Source organism: Saimiri boliviensis, chromosome 18 (assembly GCF_048565385.1).
Source record: "Saimiri boliviensis isolate mSaiBol1 chromosome 18, mSaiBol1.pri, whole genome shotgun sequence".
Taxonomy (NCBI): domain Eukaryota; kingdom Metazoa; phylum Chordata; class Mammalia; order Primates; family Cebidae; genus Saimiri; species Saimiri boliviensis.
Window position 1 is genome coordinate 15,700,180 of NC_133466.1, and position 17,611 is coordinate 15,717,790.

The 17,611-nt window shown below is 38.9% G+C and overlaps 1 non-coding gene across 1 annotated transcript; it reads left to right on the forward strand.

Moving 5' to 3' along the window:
• The first annotated feature begins 16,656 nt into the window (after positions 1–16,656).
• On the forward strand, positions 16,657–16,760 carry LOC120368523 (small nucleolar RNA U13). The gene has a single exon (XR_005582627.1). It is a non-coding gene; the product is annotated as a small nucleolar RNA U13 (small nucleolar RNA).
• The last annotated feature ends 851 nt before the right edge of the window (positions 16,761–17,611 follow it).

A 17,611-nucleotide genomic window follows, 5' to 3' on the forward strand; every position in this document is an offset into this window, starting at 1 on the left:
CGTGAAGTCTTAAAGAGTTTGCTCTAATCCCATGTTGTAAAGACGGCTTAATGTGAGGGAGGGGGTGGCAGGAAGAGTTTTGATGAATCCTGAGATTGGAGTTAAAGCTTTTCTAATTTGGCTCACCGGTATTTAATCTTATAACTGTGCATCCTTAATCAAAACTCAGAGGGAATCTTTAATCTTGTGTGTGTAAAACGGAAGATGATTAGAGCCCCCTGACCTGCCTGTGTGTTCCAGCTGTTTCTTTCTTTTCCATTTCCTGGGTTCTTCATATCGCCCACTAGCCAGAGTTATATTAATAGAAAAACAGTATCCTGAAATTGTCGGGGAATAAATATGAAGAACATATTCATTCATTCATTTTTTACTTTTGGTGGTTAATGGGGATCTATTATGTGGCAAGTATTGTTTTACATATTAACATAGAGCGTGAACAAGACTGACACATCTATTTTTACAGACTGCATTTTAGAATCTAACTAGGACTTTTTCACCATTTCTTTGCTAAGAACGCAAGTGCAAGTGATTCAGGAAAATAAATATGCTTTTAAGGAGTAAATAATTCTGTAGAAAAATTCTTCTGTTTCAGATGACTGCAAGGTGCAAATTGTTTACTGAAGAAATTAATCATGTAGCTGGTAAAGTGTTTGGATTCTGTTAGAAGATTGAGAACAAGGTGATAAAATGCACCGTTCCAGCATCACAAGATTTTGATGACCATACAAAGGCTTTGAATCATGTCTGATGTATTTTTTAATGCACAATAAATAGGACTTCTGGGCCAACTCCCCTGACCCACACTACATCCTAAGCAAGACCTTTATAGAGAAATGTCCCTGGGGGAAACCTTTCCCCTTAATTGAAATCCTAGCATATCCAGGTAATACTTGACCACTATTGCCACTTTTTTTTTTTGAGACAGCCTCGCTCTGTTGCCCAGGCTGGAATTCAGTGGCGTGATCTTGGCTCACTGCAACCTCCGCCTCCCAGGGTCTAAGCGATTTTCCTTCCTTAGCCTCTGGAGTAGCTGGGATTACAGGCATACACCACCATGCCCAGCTAAATTTTGTATTTTTACTAGAGACGGGGTTTCACCATTTTGGCCATGCTGGTCTTGAACTCCTGACCTCAAGTGATCTTCCCACCTTGGCCTCCCAGAATGCTGGGATTACAGGTGTCAGCCACTGTGCCCAGCCTTATTACCACTTTAAAAAGCTTTTTATTTTTAAGAATATTGTTAAAAAACCTTTCCATTCTTCAGCTTCCAAAATCAGCTTCAACAGAGGGATCAGATTTCAATGACCAACAATTGACAAAAACAACCCAAAAAATCCACAACAATGAAAATATTAAATTCCTGAGAAAGCATTACTCTGCCCCTATAATGAAAATAATGATTTCTATAAAACACAGATTTTCAGGGGTAAGAAGGAATACTTTCAGTTTTTGAATGGGTTTTTCTGGGTTGAATCATAAACAAAAGAGTGACAGGCTCCTCTGTATTCCCCCAAACCCCTGCCTTGGTCTTTCTTCATTAATTAATGAGTCTGATACACAGGATGCTGGTAAAACTGTCCCTATAAACTTCATAAAATTCATCAGGAAAGAAGGGAAGAAGAGCAGGGAAACTAAACGGAGCTGACAGCAGGCTCAGTGTTCATCACGAGGCCAGCTGCTCTCTGACCTGCTTTCTCCTGGTTGTTCAGAACCACACAGACCCTGAAACTGCCTTTGCAAAAGCTACAACTGAGGAAATTATGACAGGGAAAGATATTAGACCTAACTGACTCCATCTTGCTTCTAACCATTAAGTGCTTCTTGTTCATTCCTGGGTATAGGCCAAACTAACTTTGGGAAAGAATTCAGTTCATGGTTTGACTCTAGAACAAAACTGATAGTAGCCCTTTTTTTAAAAGACCCCCTTCTTGCCTGGAAAACAGTCTGCCTTTGCAGGACTAACAAATTAGCTACAAGATTAGAAATTAAGGTTTAGGGGTCATGCAGCCTCTGGCTCCAAGAGGCTGAAACTCTCCAAATTGCTCCTAGGGATAGTATCACTATTGTAAAACCTAAGATCAGTGATGGAGATATTTTGCAGACCCTGAAGCGGATGATCAGGTAACACCACCCAGACCCGTAATCTGGCTCAACCAGTTCTGCCATCCCACCCAGCAACAAAAGACAGCAAGAAAACCTCAGTTTAATCCCCTATGATTCCATCTCCAACCTGAGCAATCCGCATTCCCCACTTCCCAAGCTCCTACCCACCAAATTATTTTTAAAAACTTTCATCCCTGAATGCTCAGGGAGACTGATTTGAGTAATAATAAAACTCCAGTCTCCCGTACAGCCAGCTCTGCATAAATTACTCTTTGACCATTGCAACTACTCTGTCTTGATAAATCGGCTCTGTCTAGGCAGTGGGTAAGGTGAACCCACTGGGTGGTTACAACCTGTTACAAGATTATACTTCTCCTTACCTGCTCTATAGATAACAATGTGAACATTCATTATAAGATGTTAAGTTTTCCATCTGAGATGTTCTTTCAGGTCCTGTGTATCAGTGAAACTACTGATGTCAGCTGATCTGAAGGACCCCACTAGATGCTGACTTACTGAAGAAGCCTGTGTGATTCTGAGGCCTATGTGATTCTGAGTTTCACATCTTGATGATTTCATACCCTTTATTCTCACCAATTAATGGCCCCAATTTTCCAGCCCTTCATACTTCATGATCCCTTTAAAAGCCCCCACCCAGAACTCCTCCTCCTCCTTCTCCTCCTCCTCCTCCTCCTCCTCCTCCTCCTCCTCCTCCTCCTCCTCCTCTTACTCCTCCTCCTCCTCCTCGGGGAGATGGATTTAAGGGTCTCCTCCCATCTCCACTAATGCTAAGTGCCCTGCAACCATTAAACTCTTTCTCTGCTGCAAACACTGCTGTCTTCGTATAATTGGTATGTTACTGTGCAGCAGACATACAAACCTGTTGGTCCTATAACACTAGTAAGAGGACAGAATCATTGAAATAACACAAAAAGAGTAGTATTCTGCACTCAGATTTACTCTATCCACTGTAATAAAACATTTGGACAAAACTCACTACAGCAAAGTATTAAGTGAAAATATATACAACCAACAGGATCTTTTCTGTTGACATGGGTGTATGTAAGAGCATAAGAAATAGCAGGACTGTTTATTAACTTGAGTTAAAAGCACCTCCCTCTTTTCAGCTGACCAAAGAGAGAGATATGCTGTAAGCCACTCTGTAGCAACAACACCAAGCACATTGATTCTTATCTATTGCTTGTCTAGAAGACCTTTTGTTTGTGTGGAGGAGGAATATTAACTGTCTATCAGTCACATTTCATTTGTGAGAGAATTTGTACACTAAGAGCATGTGCATAAAAGGGGGACTAAAAAATATAAAAATATTAAATCAAAAACAGCTTGGAAAACACAAAAGACAAGAAACCACAGTGATGTTACAAAAACTCACTCTGAACTTGACTGCCCAAACAGTAGCCTATTTAAACCAGGAAAGAGAGCAAACTATAGGACAGAACTGTAAAGATCCTGGATCTTAGAAGAAAAGGAAGAGATTCTTACAGCACTTTTTCTTTCCCAACATTATCATTCTGGTATAGGAAAAGAGAAGTGAAGTCAGAAGCAGCAAATACTATGGCACTTACAGCCCCTTCTGACCTATAATCCCCTATTTGACATTCAAATGATTCACTTTCTCCACCCAACTGAGTGGTTCTCAATCTCTTTTCTTTATAAAAATTTATTTCATAATATCTGAGACATAGAAAAGGAAATGAAGAATAATATAAGTACCTATGTACCTATCAACTAGTGGCACAGTAGATGTTTGTATCCTCCAAATGTCACGTTGAAATGTAATCCCCAGAGCCAGGAGTGGTAGCTCACACCTGAATTCCAGCACTTTGGGAAGCTGAGGCAGAAAGATTGCTTGATTTCAGGAATTTGAGACCAGCCTAGGCAACAGGTGGGGGAAACCCCATCTCTATAAAAAAAAATTTTTTCTAGAAGGAGTCTTGCTCTGTCCCCAGGCTGGAGTGCAGTGGCACAGTCTCAGCTTACTGCAACCTCCACCTCCCAGGTTCAAGCAATTATCCTACCTCAGCCTCCTGAGTATCTGGGATTACAGGTGCATGCCACCATCTATGAAAAATTTTTAAAAGCCAGGCATGGTGACTCCCACTAGTGTTCCCAGCTACTCAGGAGACTGAGGGATGAGGATTGCTTGGGCCCAGGAGGTCAAGGATGTGGTGAACTGCTATTGTGCCACTGTACTCCAGCTTGGGCAACAGAGAAAGATCCCGTCTCAAAAAATATATATAAGAAGAAAAGAAAGGAAAGGAAAGAGAAGGGAGGGGAAGGGAGGGGAGGGTGTGATCCTCAATGTTAAAGGTGGGGACTGGTAAGAGGTACTTAGGTAATAGGGGTAGCTCCCTCTTAAATGGTTTCCCAGTAATGAGTAAGTTGTCACTCTATTAGTTCACACAAGAGCTGGCTGTCGAAAAGGGCCTGGTGCCTCCTTCTCTCTCTCTAGCTCCCTCTCTGCCGTGTAGCATACCGTTCACCCTTAGCCTTCCGCTGTAAGTTAAATCTCACCAAGCAGATGCTGATGCCATGCTTGTACAACCTGCAGAACCACGAGCCAATTAAACTTTTTTTCTTTGTAAATTACTCGGACTTATGGTATTCCTTTATAGCAAGCTTTTCCAACCTGCATCTTGCAAGCTGCATGCAGTCCAGGACAACTTTGAATGTGGCCAACACAAATTTGTAAACTCTCTTAAAACATTATGAGTTTTTTGTGATTTTTTTTTTTAGCTCATCAGCTATCATTAGTGTTAGTGTATTTTATGTGTGGCCCAAGACAATTCTTCTTCCAGTGTGGCCCAGGGAAGCCAAAAGATTGGATACCTCTGCTATATAGCAATATAAAATGAATGAATACATCAATTTTAAGAAATAAAATATTACTAATCCATTATATTTATATCCTTATTAGTAATATTTTAAGAAATAAAGTATTACTAATCCATTGCATTTATAGTCTCTGTTTATCCATTCCAAATTATATCCTCTGTTTCTTGCTCTGAATTCAGGGTTTTTCTTCCCCCAAGCATTTCTTTAGTGTATATTTTGTTTTGTTTTCAATTTTCTTAATTGTTGGGAGTATATTGGTCTGTTCTCACATTGCTAATAAAGACATACCCGAAACTGGGTAATTTATAAAGAAAAGAGGTCTAACTGACTCACAGTTCAGCATAGTTGGGGACAACTCAGGAAACCTATAATTGTGGCAGAAGGGGAAGTAAACATGTCCTTCTTCACATAGTGGCAGCAAGGAGAAGTGCCAAACAAAACAGGGACAAGCCCCTTATAAACCCATCAGATCTCATAAGTACTCACTCACTATCATGAGAGCCACAGCATGGGGGTAACTGCCCTCATCATTCAATTACCTCCCACCAGGTCCATCCCATGATACATGGGGATTGTGGGAAATACAAGTCAAGATGAGATTTAGGTGGGAACACAGCCAAAACATATCACTCTGCCCCCAGCCTCTCCCAAATCTCGTGTGCTCAGATTTCAAAATGCAATCATGCCTGCCCAACAATCCCCTGAAGTCTTAACTCATTCCAGCATTAACCCAAAAGTTCAAATCCAAAGTCTAATCTAAGACAAGGTAAGTCCCATCACCTATGAGCCTGTAAAATCAAAAGCAAGTTAGTTATGTTCTAAATACAGTGGGGGCACAGACATTGGGTAAATACACCTGCTCCAAATGGGAGAAATCGGACAAAACAAAGGAGCTACAGGATCCACACAATTCTGAAATCCAATAGGGCAGCCATTAAAACTTAAAGCTCCAAAATGATCTCCTTTGACTTTATGTCTTACATCCAGGTCATACTGATAAAAGAGGTGGGTTCACATGGTCTTGGGCAGCTCCACCCCTTTGGCTTTGCAGGGTATAACCCCCCTCCTGGCGGCTTTCATGAGTGGCATTGAGTGTCTTTGGCTTTTTCGGGCCCATGGTGTAAGTTGTCAGCAGATTCTCCTAGCTGCACTAGGCAGTGCAGTGGGGACTCTGTGTGGGGGCTCTAACCGCAATTTTCCTTCGACACTGTCCTAACAGAGCTTCTTCATGAGGCCTCCACCCCTGAAGCAAACTTCCACCTGGACATCGAAGCACTTCCATACATCCTCTGAAATCTAGGTGGAGGTTATCAAACCTCAATTCTTGACTTCTGTGTACCCGCAGGCTCAACAACACATGTAAGCTGCCAAGGCTTCGCATTTGCACCCTCTGAAACAATAGCCTGAGCTGTATGTTGGCCTCTGCCCCTTTTACCATAGCCAGAGCTGAAGGCACCATGCCCTAATGCTCTATAGAGCAGTGGAACCCTGAACATGGCCCAGGAAACCACTTTTGCCTCCTAGGTCTCTGGCCTGTGATGGGAGGAGCTGCCATGAAGGTATCTGACACCCTGGAGACATTTTCATCATTGTCTTGGTGATTAACATTTGGCTCCTTGTTACTTATGCAAATTTCCATAGCCAGCTTGAATTTCTCCCCAGAAAATGAGGTTTTCTTTTCTATTGCATTGTCTGGCTGCAAATTTTCTAAACTTGTATGCTCTGCTTCCTCTTGAACACTTGGCCACTGAGAAATTTCTTTTGCCAGATATCCTAAACCATCTCTCTCAAATTTAAAGTTCCACAGATCTCTAGGACAGGGGGAAATTGCTGCTAGTCTCTGCAGAGCAAGTGTGAATTTTACTCCAGTTTCCAACAAGTTCCTCATCTCCATCTGAGACCACCTCAGCCTAGGCTTTATTATCCATATTACTAACAGCATTGTGGTCAAAGCTATTCAACATATCTCTAGGAAGTTCCAAACTTTTTCACATTTTCCTATCTTCTTCTGACCCCTCTAAACTGTTCCAAATAATAGGTACAGGATATAGGAAACTACTGGGTAGAAGAGGGCAGTTACCCAGCAACGGCCCCACCCTCAAGCCTTGATACCCAGAGCTCTAAGTGAGAACAGGCATTTCTGTTTTCATGCCCAAAATATTGCCTTTTGGCCCACCATGCCCTCCTATCCTGTACCCATATAAATCCCAAACTCCAGGATCCATGGCCAGATGAACAAAAGAGCAGAACAGTAATAGAATGGCACAGCAGAGAAGGAGAGAAGAGAAGGAATGTCTGAACATCAAGAGGAGTTCAGCTGGGGATGGTTGGAGAGGAGATCAGCCACTGGACAGCCAAACTCCAGCGGAACATCATCTTCCCACCCCAACTCCTATCCAGCTCCCCATCCATCCCACTGAGAGCCACCTCCTCCACTCAGTAAAACCCCCACATTTATCCTTCAAGTCTGTGTGTGACCTGATTCTTCCAGGATGCTGCACAAGGGCTTGGGATACATAAGGCTGTCACATTGGCCCTCTGCCCTTGCAAAAAGGCAGAGAGTCCACTATGCTGGTTAACAATTAAGCTATCTGCAGAGAACAAGGTTTAAAAAGCGCACTGTAATATGTGCCTACTGGGCTTTGGGAGTCACAGACACCCACCTCTAGACACTGCCATGGGGCTGGATCCGAAAAGTGCTCACCCTAGTTCCTGCACCTGCCCATCTGTGTTCCCCATCCCATAAGGGATTTGAGCTCATAGCAGCTGAACAGAGAGCAACACCCCTACCAAATATCCTGTGAGGGAAGTCAAGAGACTCTCGTGTTTCACAACCTCTGCCTATTACCCAGTTCCAAAGTTGCTTACACATTTTTGGGTGCTTTACAGCTGCATCTCACTACCTGGTACCAGTTTGCTGTATTAGTCCATTCTCACACTGCTAAAAAAAAGACGTACCCAAGACTGGGTAATTTATAAAGGAAAGAGGTTTAATTGACTCACAATTCAGCATGGCTGTGGAGGCTTCAGGAAACTTACAACCATGGTAGAAGAGGAAGTAAACACATCCTTTTCCACATGGTGGCAGCAAGGAGAAGCACCAAGCAAAAGGGGGAAAAGCCCCTTACAAAACCATCAGATCTCATAAGAACTCACTATCATGAGAATAGCAACATAGGGTTAATCACCCCCATGATTCAGTAACTTCCCACAGGGTCCCTCCCATGACATGTGGGGATTACAGGAACTACAATTCAAGATGAGATTTGGGTGGGGATACAGCCAAACCATATCAGTGGTACATAGTAGTTGCATGTATTGCATTGTATACTTTGAACTTTCATATGTTCTTCTTTTATTTTTTAACTTTTAGTCTACTTTGTATGTTTTTAGTTTTTGTATATTTTTATTCAATTTGCTTTTTCAAGCAATATTATTTTTATGAGGTTCTTTCATAAATGTGTTTGGCTATAGTTCATTAATTTTCAGTATTATATAATATCCATCATACGAACACCATGAGTTAATCCACATTTCTGCTGGGTATTAAAGTTGCTTCTACGTGTTTGCTACAATAAACCATTTGAACTCTGTCTCCCTGAGAATATGGGCAAGATGTCCCAGGGCATATTTCTAGAGTAAAAGTTGCTGAGTCACAGAGGAAACGAATTTCCAACTTTACTAAATGTTGCAAAATTGATTTCCAAAGTGGCTACACAAATCTACATTCCCCCTTCTGGTGCATAGGAATTGTTATTGCCTTATATCCTTGTAGCCATTTGGTATTGTCAGATTTTAAATTTTCTGCCACTATGATGAGTGTGAAATTATATCTCACTTGTGATTTCATTTACCATTATCCAAATTACTAGTGGAGTTAATACTTTTCAAATCAGTATTTGTAATTTATTACTTCTCATCTGTGAGATTCCATGTTCTTTTTGAGGGGGCAACTGTTTTTTTGATAATGTTTATTGTCCTTTTCTTATTGATGTGTATAATTTCTTATATAAACTAGATATTAATCCACTATTGATTATGCATGTTGCAAATATCTATCTTTTTCATTCTTACTATGATATCTTTTGATGAACAAAAATGTTTTATGTAGTTGGTGTTATCAATATTTATCTCTATAATTTGTATGTTTCCTGTTTTATTTATTCCCTAAAGTTTTGAAGATATTATCCTTTATTTTCTTCTAACTTTTTAGAGTTTTTTATTTCACAGTCAGGTATTGATTGAACCTTGAGTTCACGTCCCTAGGAAGTGCAAAGCAGCATGGTATAGTAGTTGAAAGCATGGAGTCCAGAGGCAGTCTACCTGGATTCCCTTCTCAGCTCTGCCACTTTTTAGCCTGTCATTTAACTTCTATGTACTCCATTTTCCTAATCTGTAAATAGGTACCTACTCCTAGGTAAGAGTAAAGTTGCAATTAGAATGTATGAAACCTTTTAGAATAGCATCTGCTGAATGCAGTGGAAGGGATTACTCCTATTACATGAGCTCTAGTTTTATTTTTGTGTGTGGATAGCCAGTTTTCCCACTCCTACGTGTTATCTAGTCTGTCTCTTTCTCACTAACAATGCCACTTACATCATACATCAGCTTTCACGTAGGTGTTGACATTTTTCTCCATGTCCTAGTCTTCCATTGGTTTGTCTGTCCTTTAGGGAAATCTCAAGCCTCCATTTAAGATTTCCTAGTTTCTAAAAATCCCTGAAGTTATCACTCCTGCTGCTTCTTTCATCTACACTCGCATCTCAACAAAATCCTTGTAGCTGTTAGTGAACCCTAAAGGAGAAGGTTTCCTGTGAGTTTCTGGGGCTGACATAACAACGTACCACAAAATTGGTGACTTAAAACAAGAGAAATATATTGTCTCACAGTTCTGGAGGCTAGAAATCCAGAACCAAGGTGTCAGCAGGACCACACTCCCTCTGAAATCTGTAGGGAAATCCCTTCCTTCTTCCTAGCTTCTGGGGATTTGCTGTCAATCTTTGACATTCTCTGGCCTATAGATGCCTCCTTCCGGTCCCTTATTTTCACATGGCATTCTCCCTGTGTCTCTTCTCTTCACATGCAGATCTTTTCATAAGGACACCAGTCCCATTAGGGCCCTCTCTACTTTAGTCTGACCTTGTCTTAGCAAATTACATATGCAACTTCCCTATTTCCAGTTAAGGTCACGTTCTGAGCCACCGTGAGTTAGAACGTCATTTGGGGGTGAATACAAAATTCAACTGGTATCAAAGGCAGCGCTAAAATATACTAATTTTGAGCTTTAATGAAAGCTTCTAATCCTCTCCTGGACGTCGTAATTTACCCCCTGATGATTCCTGCCATACCGCCTTCAAGTGCAGTAATTTAATCCTCCTGGATCCAGATGCACTAACTCCGATTTTAAAGCAAATAATTGCAAACTTCAAATTCTAACCAACTACCTCCAGAGTTTGTAAGGAATGAAGATTTTAGAAGCCTACCTCCAGAGATTCTCATTCAGTAGTTAAGTTGATCAGTGCTAATGCAGGTAGTCAAGAGACTGTGCTTTGAGAAGCACTAATCTAGACAGAAGTGTTAATGTCCCCTAAGGAAGGGGCAATTGGTGGAGCAGCCAGCCTCATCACTCAGCTCTCAGGCTGGTCTGAAGGTCTTGGAAGGGGCTGTCTAAGGAGAACTTTGCTCTGCCATGATAAGCAGTCTGGAAAGTGAGATTAATACTACTTCACCACTTAAAATCCTTTCCTTAGAGGATCATATAATTGAACTGGTTCCAATGTTTAATTAGCAATTCAATTGTGTCTTCAGTTTTCACAGGCTGCGGATTCCCTCAAGGTCTAAAGTATGACATTGCAGGAATCTATTCCACACTTGGAGCAACAATTGCTTTTTTTATTCGAAGGGAAAAAAAAAGACAACAGCTTGGCATTTGTTAAGAGCCTAGTATTTGCCAGGCATTTTCAGCACTAGAAATACAGCACTGAACAAAACCAACCCTGTTATCACAACACTTTTATTCTAGTGGATGGGAAGCAATTGAAAAGCTAGGTAAATTAGTAATATATGTGCAAATTCTATGACGATGGAGATTTTTGACTGTTTAATTTGCAACCCTGGGACCTAGAATGGTCCTTAGCACTTAGTAGATGATCAACAAATATATATTGAATACCAAATGCTGATAAGCGTAATGGCAAAAAAATAAAGTAGGGAAATGAAACCGAGAATGTGGGGAGGGTGCAATTTTAAATGGAAGAATCAGGGAAAGCCTCACAGAAAAAGTGTCATTGGAGTAAAGTACTGAAGGAAGTGATGATGCAAGTCATGTGCACATATCTATGGGAAAGAAGGAAGCCTAAGAACAGCATCTGCAAAGGCCCTAAGATGGGAGCATACTTCTAGTTCAAAGAACAGCATAGAGAGAAAGATGGAGGAAAGAGAAGTAGGAGGGTGGAAAGGTAAGGAGTGCAAGGGGTGGCCAGATGTGCACTGGGATGTCTTGGCATTAGCTTTAAGATGGAAAGGCATTGAGAGTTTTAAACAGTGGAGTGAGGCTGAGGTGGGAGGATCACTTTAAGTCAGGAATTCAAGACCAGCCTGAGCAACATAACAAGACCCACCTCTCTTCAACAAAAACTTAAAAGTTAACTGATTGTGGTGGTGTGTGCTTGTAGTCCTAGCTACTTGGGAGGCTGAGGCAAGAGAATCACCTGAGCCCAGGAGCTAAAGGCTGCAGTGAACTATAGTTATGACAGCCTGGGTGAAAGAGCAAGACCTTGTCTCAAGCAAAATAAAACAGTAGAGTGATAGAAGCTACTTATATTTTAACAGGTTTATTTCAACTTCTGTGTTGATAACACTGAAGAAAACAAGAGTACAAGCAGGAAGCTATTGCAAAAAATCCAGTGAGAGGTGAGAATGTCTCAGACCAAACTGGTCACAGTAATAGGATGAAAAGGGGTAGGATTCTAGGTATATTTTGAAGGTTTGGGCAACAGAACTTGCTGATGAATGGGATGCTAGACATGAGAAAAAGAGAGCAAAGATATAGTCAAGCAAGGATAGGGAGGAACTGGAACTATAATCCACCGCCTGTGGAAATGCAAGATGGTACAACCACCTTGGAAAACCATTTGGCAGTTTCTTAAAAATCTACACAATGCACCTACCCATCCAGACATGCCACTCTTAGGTGATTTATTCAAGAAAAAGGAAATCAAATATCTGCACAAAGACTACTACAGAATTTTCATGGAAACTGTATTCATAATAGTCAAAAACTTGGGACAACCCAATGTCCGTCCCATGAAGAATGCATAAGCGAATCACGGTGTGTCTATATAATGAAATATTAATCACGACACAAAGAAGTAAGCTACTATTTCACACAACATGAATGAATATCAAAATATTCACTCTAAGTAAATGAGGCATAACAGCAGCACATACTGTATAACTCCATCTATATAAAATACCAGAAAATGTAATCTAGTCATGACAAAAAGTAAATCAGTGGTCTCCTGCAGACAGACTTGAAAGGTGTAATGGGTGACAAAGAAAGAGAGAAACATTCTGTAAATTAATTGTGGCAATGGCTTTATGGGTGTATACCCAAATTCATTGAGTTGTACACTTTAAATGTTACAATTTACTGGACATATATGTCATAAAGTTGATTTTTACAATTTTTAAAAAGAATAAAGTCAGGGTTTTAGCCTGAATGATTGGAAGAATAGAGTTGTAATTTTCAGAGATGAGAAAGATTGTGAGAGAAGCATGGTGAAATATGCCTAATAGGGAGATGCTGAATGGACAGTCAGGTCTATAAATCTGGAGTTCAGGAAATAGATCAGGCTGGATATATATATATATATATATATATATATATATATATATATATATATGCCTAATCCAGATCATTTTTTCCTTTATGAATAAGAACAAAAAAAAAAAAAGAGTTTGGGTAGCCCAAAAGCTTCTTGAGCTGATAAGCAACTTCAGAAAAGGCTTAGGATAAAAAATCAATGTGCAAAATTCACAAGCATTTCTATACACCAACAATAGATAAGCATAGAACCAAATCATGCATGAACTCATTCACAATTGCTACAAAGAGAATAAAATACCTAAGAATACAGCTAACAAGAGAAATGAAGGACCTATTCGAGGAGAACTACAGACTACTGCTCAAGGAAATCAGAGAGGACACAAACAAATGGAAAAATGTTCAATGTTCATGAATAGAAAGAATTAATATCGTGAAAATGGCCATACTGCCCAATGTAACTTACAGATTCAGTACTATTCCCATTTAACTACCATTGACATTCTTGACAGAATTAGAAAAAAACTACTTTAAAATTCATATGGAACCAAAAAAGAGCCTGTATAACAAAAAAATTCTAAACAAAAAGAACAAAGTTGGAGGCATCATACTACCCACACAAACTATACTACAAGGTTTCAATTGCCTAAACAGCATGGTACTGGTACAAAAACAGACACATAGACCAATGGAACAGAATAGAGATCTCAGAAATAAGACTGCACATCTACAACCATCTGATCTTTGACAAACCTGACAAATACAAACAATGAGAAAAAGGATTCCCTATTTAATAAATGGTGCTGGGAAAACTGGCTAACCATTTGCAGAAAACTGAAACTGGACCCAGTCCTTATACCTTATACAAAAAATAGTTCAAAATGGATTAAAGACTTAAATTTAAAACCCCAAACTATAAAAACCCTAGAAGAAAATCTAGGCAATACCATTCAGGACATAGACACAGGCAAAGATTTCATGATGTAAATGTCAAAAACAATTGCAACAAAAGCTAAAATTGACAAATGGGATCTAATTAAACCAAAGAGCTTCTGCACAGCCAAAAAAAAAAACAAAACTGTCAGAGTAAACAGAAAACCTAAAGAATGGGAGAAAATTTTTACATCTAACCATCTGACAAAGGTCTATTATCCAGAATCTACAACCAACTTAGACAAATTTACAAAACAAACAAAGAAAAACCCCAATTAAAAAGTGGACAAATGACATGAACAGACACTTCTCAAAAGAAAACATTTATGCAGCCAACAAACATATGAAAAAAACCTCAACATTATTAGGGAAATGCAAAAAGCTCAACATCACTAGAGAAATGCAAGTCAAAACCACATTGAGATGCCATCTCACACCAGTCAGGATGATGATTCTCAAAAAGTCAAAAAACAACACATGCTGGCGAAGCTGTGGAGAAATAGGAATGCTTTTACATTGTTGGTGGAAATGTAAATTAGTTCAACCATTGTGTAAGGCAGTGTGGCAATTCCTCAAAGACCTAGAACCAGAAATACTATCTGATTCAGCAATCCCATTATTAGGTATCTACCCAAATGAATATAAATCATTCTATTATAAAGATACGTGCATGTGTATGTTCATGGCAGCACACAACAGCAAAAATATGGAATTAACACAAATGCCTATCAATGATAGACTGGATAAAGAAAAGGTGGTACATATACACCATGGAATACTATGCAACCATAAAAAGGAACAACATCATGTACTTTGAGGAACATGAAAAGAGCTGGAAGCCATTATCCTTAGCAAACTAATACAGGAACAGAAAACCAAACACTGCATGTTCTCACTTATAAGTGGGAGCTGAACAATGAGAACGCATGGACACATGAAGGGGAACATCACACATGGGGGCCTGTTGGGGAGTCAGGGGGAGGGAGAGCATCAGGATAAACAGCTAATGCATGAGGGGCTTAATATATAGGTGATGGGTTGATAGGTGCAGCAAACCACTATGGCACATGTATACCTGTGTAACAAACCTGCACGTCCTACACATGTATCATGGAACTTAAAATGAAATGAAATATTTTTTAAAACAGCTTAGGGCCTTGCAAACAATATGAGACTAAGGAAATAGGGAAGAACATTTATAGACTCAGAAACAGAGCCAATATCTGAAAATTATCTACTGAAAGAATCAGAATTAAGTTTTAGGAAACTGGGTGCTTTCAACGAGCCAGACAGCCTGGCTTCTTCAAAGAGCCACAAAAAGTGAATAGGTTGATGTAAACTCAAGACAAAATTAAAAGATTAAATTCAGTTAAATCTCAAGCTGAGATTTTAAAATCATAATAACTCACTAATAAAACGAGGCAGATGTTGTGCGCAGGAAGGGCTAGAGAAGAGAGACTGCAAGGCTAATAGCAGAGAAAAAGAGCACATGAAAAGCAGATGTCACCATGCCAAATCAAAAACATCTAGTGGAGGGAAATTTCAGAACCTTTTAAAAGAGAAGGAAAAAACAAAGATGTAAGTGATGAGCAAGATGATGATCTTGAAGGAAAGGTTGGAAAATCAACTAATTAATTTAGTGACTTTCTTAGGAGAATACCAAGATCATTAGAAACAAAGCAGTAACCAAAATCATGAACAAATAAAATGTTTTTGAGCTGAAAAAGCCTTAAGTGTTCAAGCAAAAAGACTCACTCCCCATGATCCACAAAAAAAGATAAATATAAAAATTATGCATAAAACATTCTGAAACTATTTTATAACTACAAAACAAAAAGACATCTTGTAAGCATTCACTTGGAAAAAACCTGGTCACTAAGAAAAAATGAAGTCAAGATGATCTTATAACTTGTATACAGCATTAAATTTTAAACACACAAAATGTTTAGAGTTTTGAGGAAAAAATGTAGAATCTAAGAATTTTCAATTCAGACAAAGGGAAACATATTTTTAAACACTTAAGATCTTACACGAGGTCTTATAATAATACCTTTCTTAGGAAAAAGTAACCTAAAGATGTCTTTAAGAAAAGAAAGAAAGAGGCCAGGCAGAGTGGCTCATGCCTGTAATCCCAACACTTTGGGAGACCAAGGCAGGCAGACCACTTGAGGCCAGAAGTTCAAGACCAGTCTGGCCAACATGGTGAAATCCCCTCTACTAAAGATACAAAAATTAGGTGGGCGTGGTGGTGCACATCTGTAATCCAAGTTACTCCAAAGGCTGAAGCCTGAGAGTTGCTTGAATTTGGAGGCGGTGGTTGCAGTGAGCCCAGATTGTGCCGCTGCACTCTAGCCTGAATGAAAGAGCAAAACCCTGTGTCAAAGAAAAAAAAAAAGAAAGAAAAATTAAGATTACAAGCCTGAGAGCATTGTATTAGAAAATAAATAGTATCAAGAACTAAAATTGTCCTTGCAACAAATTCAGTCTAAGTATTATTACAAACCCAAATATAAATGATACAAAGTAAACTTAAAAAGAAAAAATATATAAAATTCTTAAAAATAATTTAAGAGCAATTACATGGGTTGTATAAGCAAAGTGTGGCATGGCAGAAGACAAATATAAAAGTGCAAATTTATCATGCTATTTTGATGAGGACAAATGATCAAATTCCTTAATAACTAAAGAAAAATGTGTTAAAGAAGCTTTCAAGTCAATCACTAGAAGAATCTGAAGAGAGTATTTAACTTCCAAATCATGAGGTGAAACAAACGAAAGATTCCTCAAAATCAGAAGAGATAAGACAACAAAAACTGCGAAGTAGAGTAAAAATGCAAACTATAAAATAACATGATATTGAAATAGCTAAGATAAACTAAATTAATAGTGGCTTTAAAACATGTGGTTTTGTTTTCTTATCTAAAAAAATCCAGAAGTAGATCATTCTGTGGTTTGTAAGCATGATGACTGGGTTTTCATGCTTACGTGGTAGAAGTGCCTTCCTCAAACTTTGTTACATCATTGGCACATTAAACATCTGATGTGTAAAAAGGGGGAGAAAAGTCAGAACCAAGCGGTCTGGGAGGACTTGAAGGTTCCACAGGGTCACTGGGGACCCCAGATATGTTGCGCTTTCTGCATTGCTATCCTAGTGTGTGTGGTTCTTCACCAATATAGATTCTCCAGCTAAAAATATGATGTCTGAAATTTACCTTGCATAAAAGAAAAAAAAGAAAGCTGCATAATCCCTACTCTCCAAGTATACTTTCTGGAAGTTAGACCTGTGGCTTCAGTCTTCATCCATTATTTGGAACTTAGTCATATGCCAAACATTCCACAAAAGAGCATGAAAAATAAATAAGGACCATTCTGGAGGGCCCTCTGGTCTTTGAGCAGCTAAAAATTGGAGTGTACCATCTACATTCAAATAATTTTAGAAGATCAAACTAGGGAGAAAAGTGTGTAAAGAGCAGTGTTCTTGGGAAAACCCAATTAACATCGTTTCACTTCACTTTTTACACCACAATCAATTTTCAACCATGAAAAAAATGACAGCAGGTAAGTGCTAGAAGAAAATGATGGATGATTATTTTCATAATCTTAGGCAAAAAAAAAAAGTCTTTCTAAGTTCTAAATTAAAACTTTGATATTTAAAAGATTAAATATGTAATCTTTCAACATCAAAAACAAAGATAACAAGAATTGAAAGTAAGTGAAGAGCTGAGAAAATAGACTTAGACCATATAGGATAATGAAGTTAGCATTACCATAAATAATGACATAATAAAGTCATATATCATAATGGCATTGTTTCTTTAGGTTATAAAGAAATGTTATAAATCAAGTAAAAGCTGAACACCTCAATGTAAACATACACATATAATATAAATATAC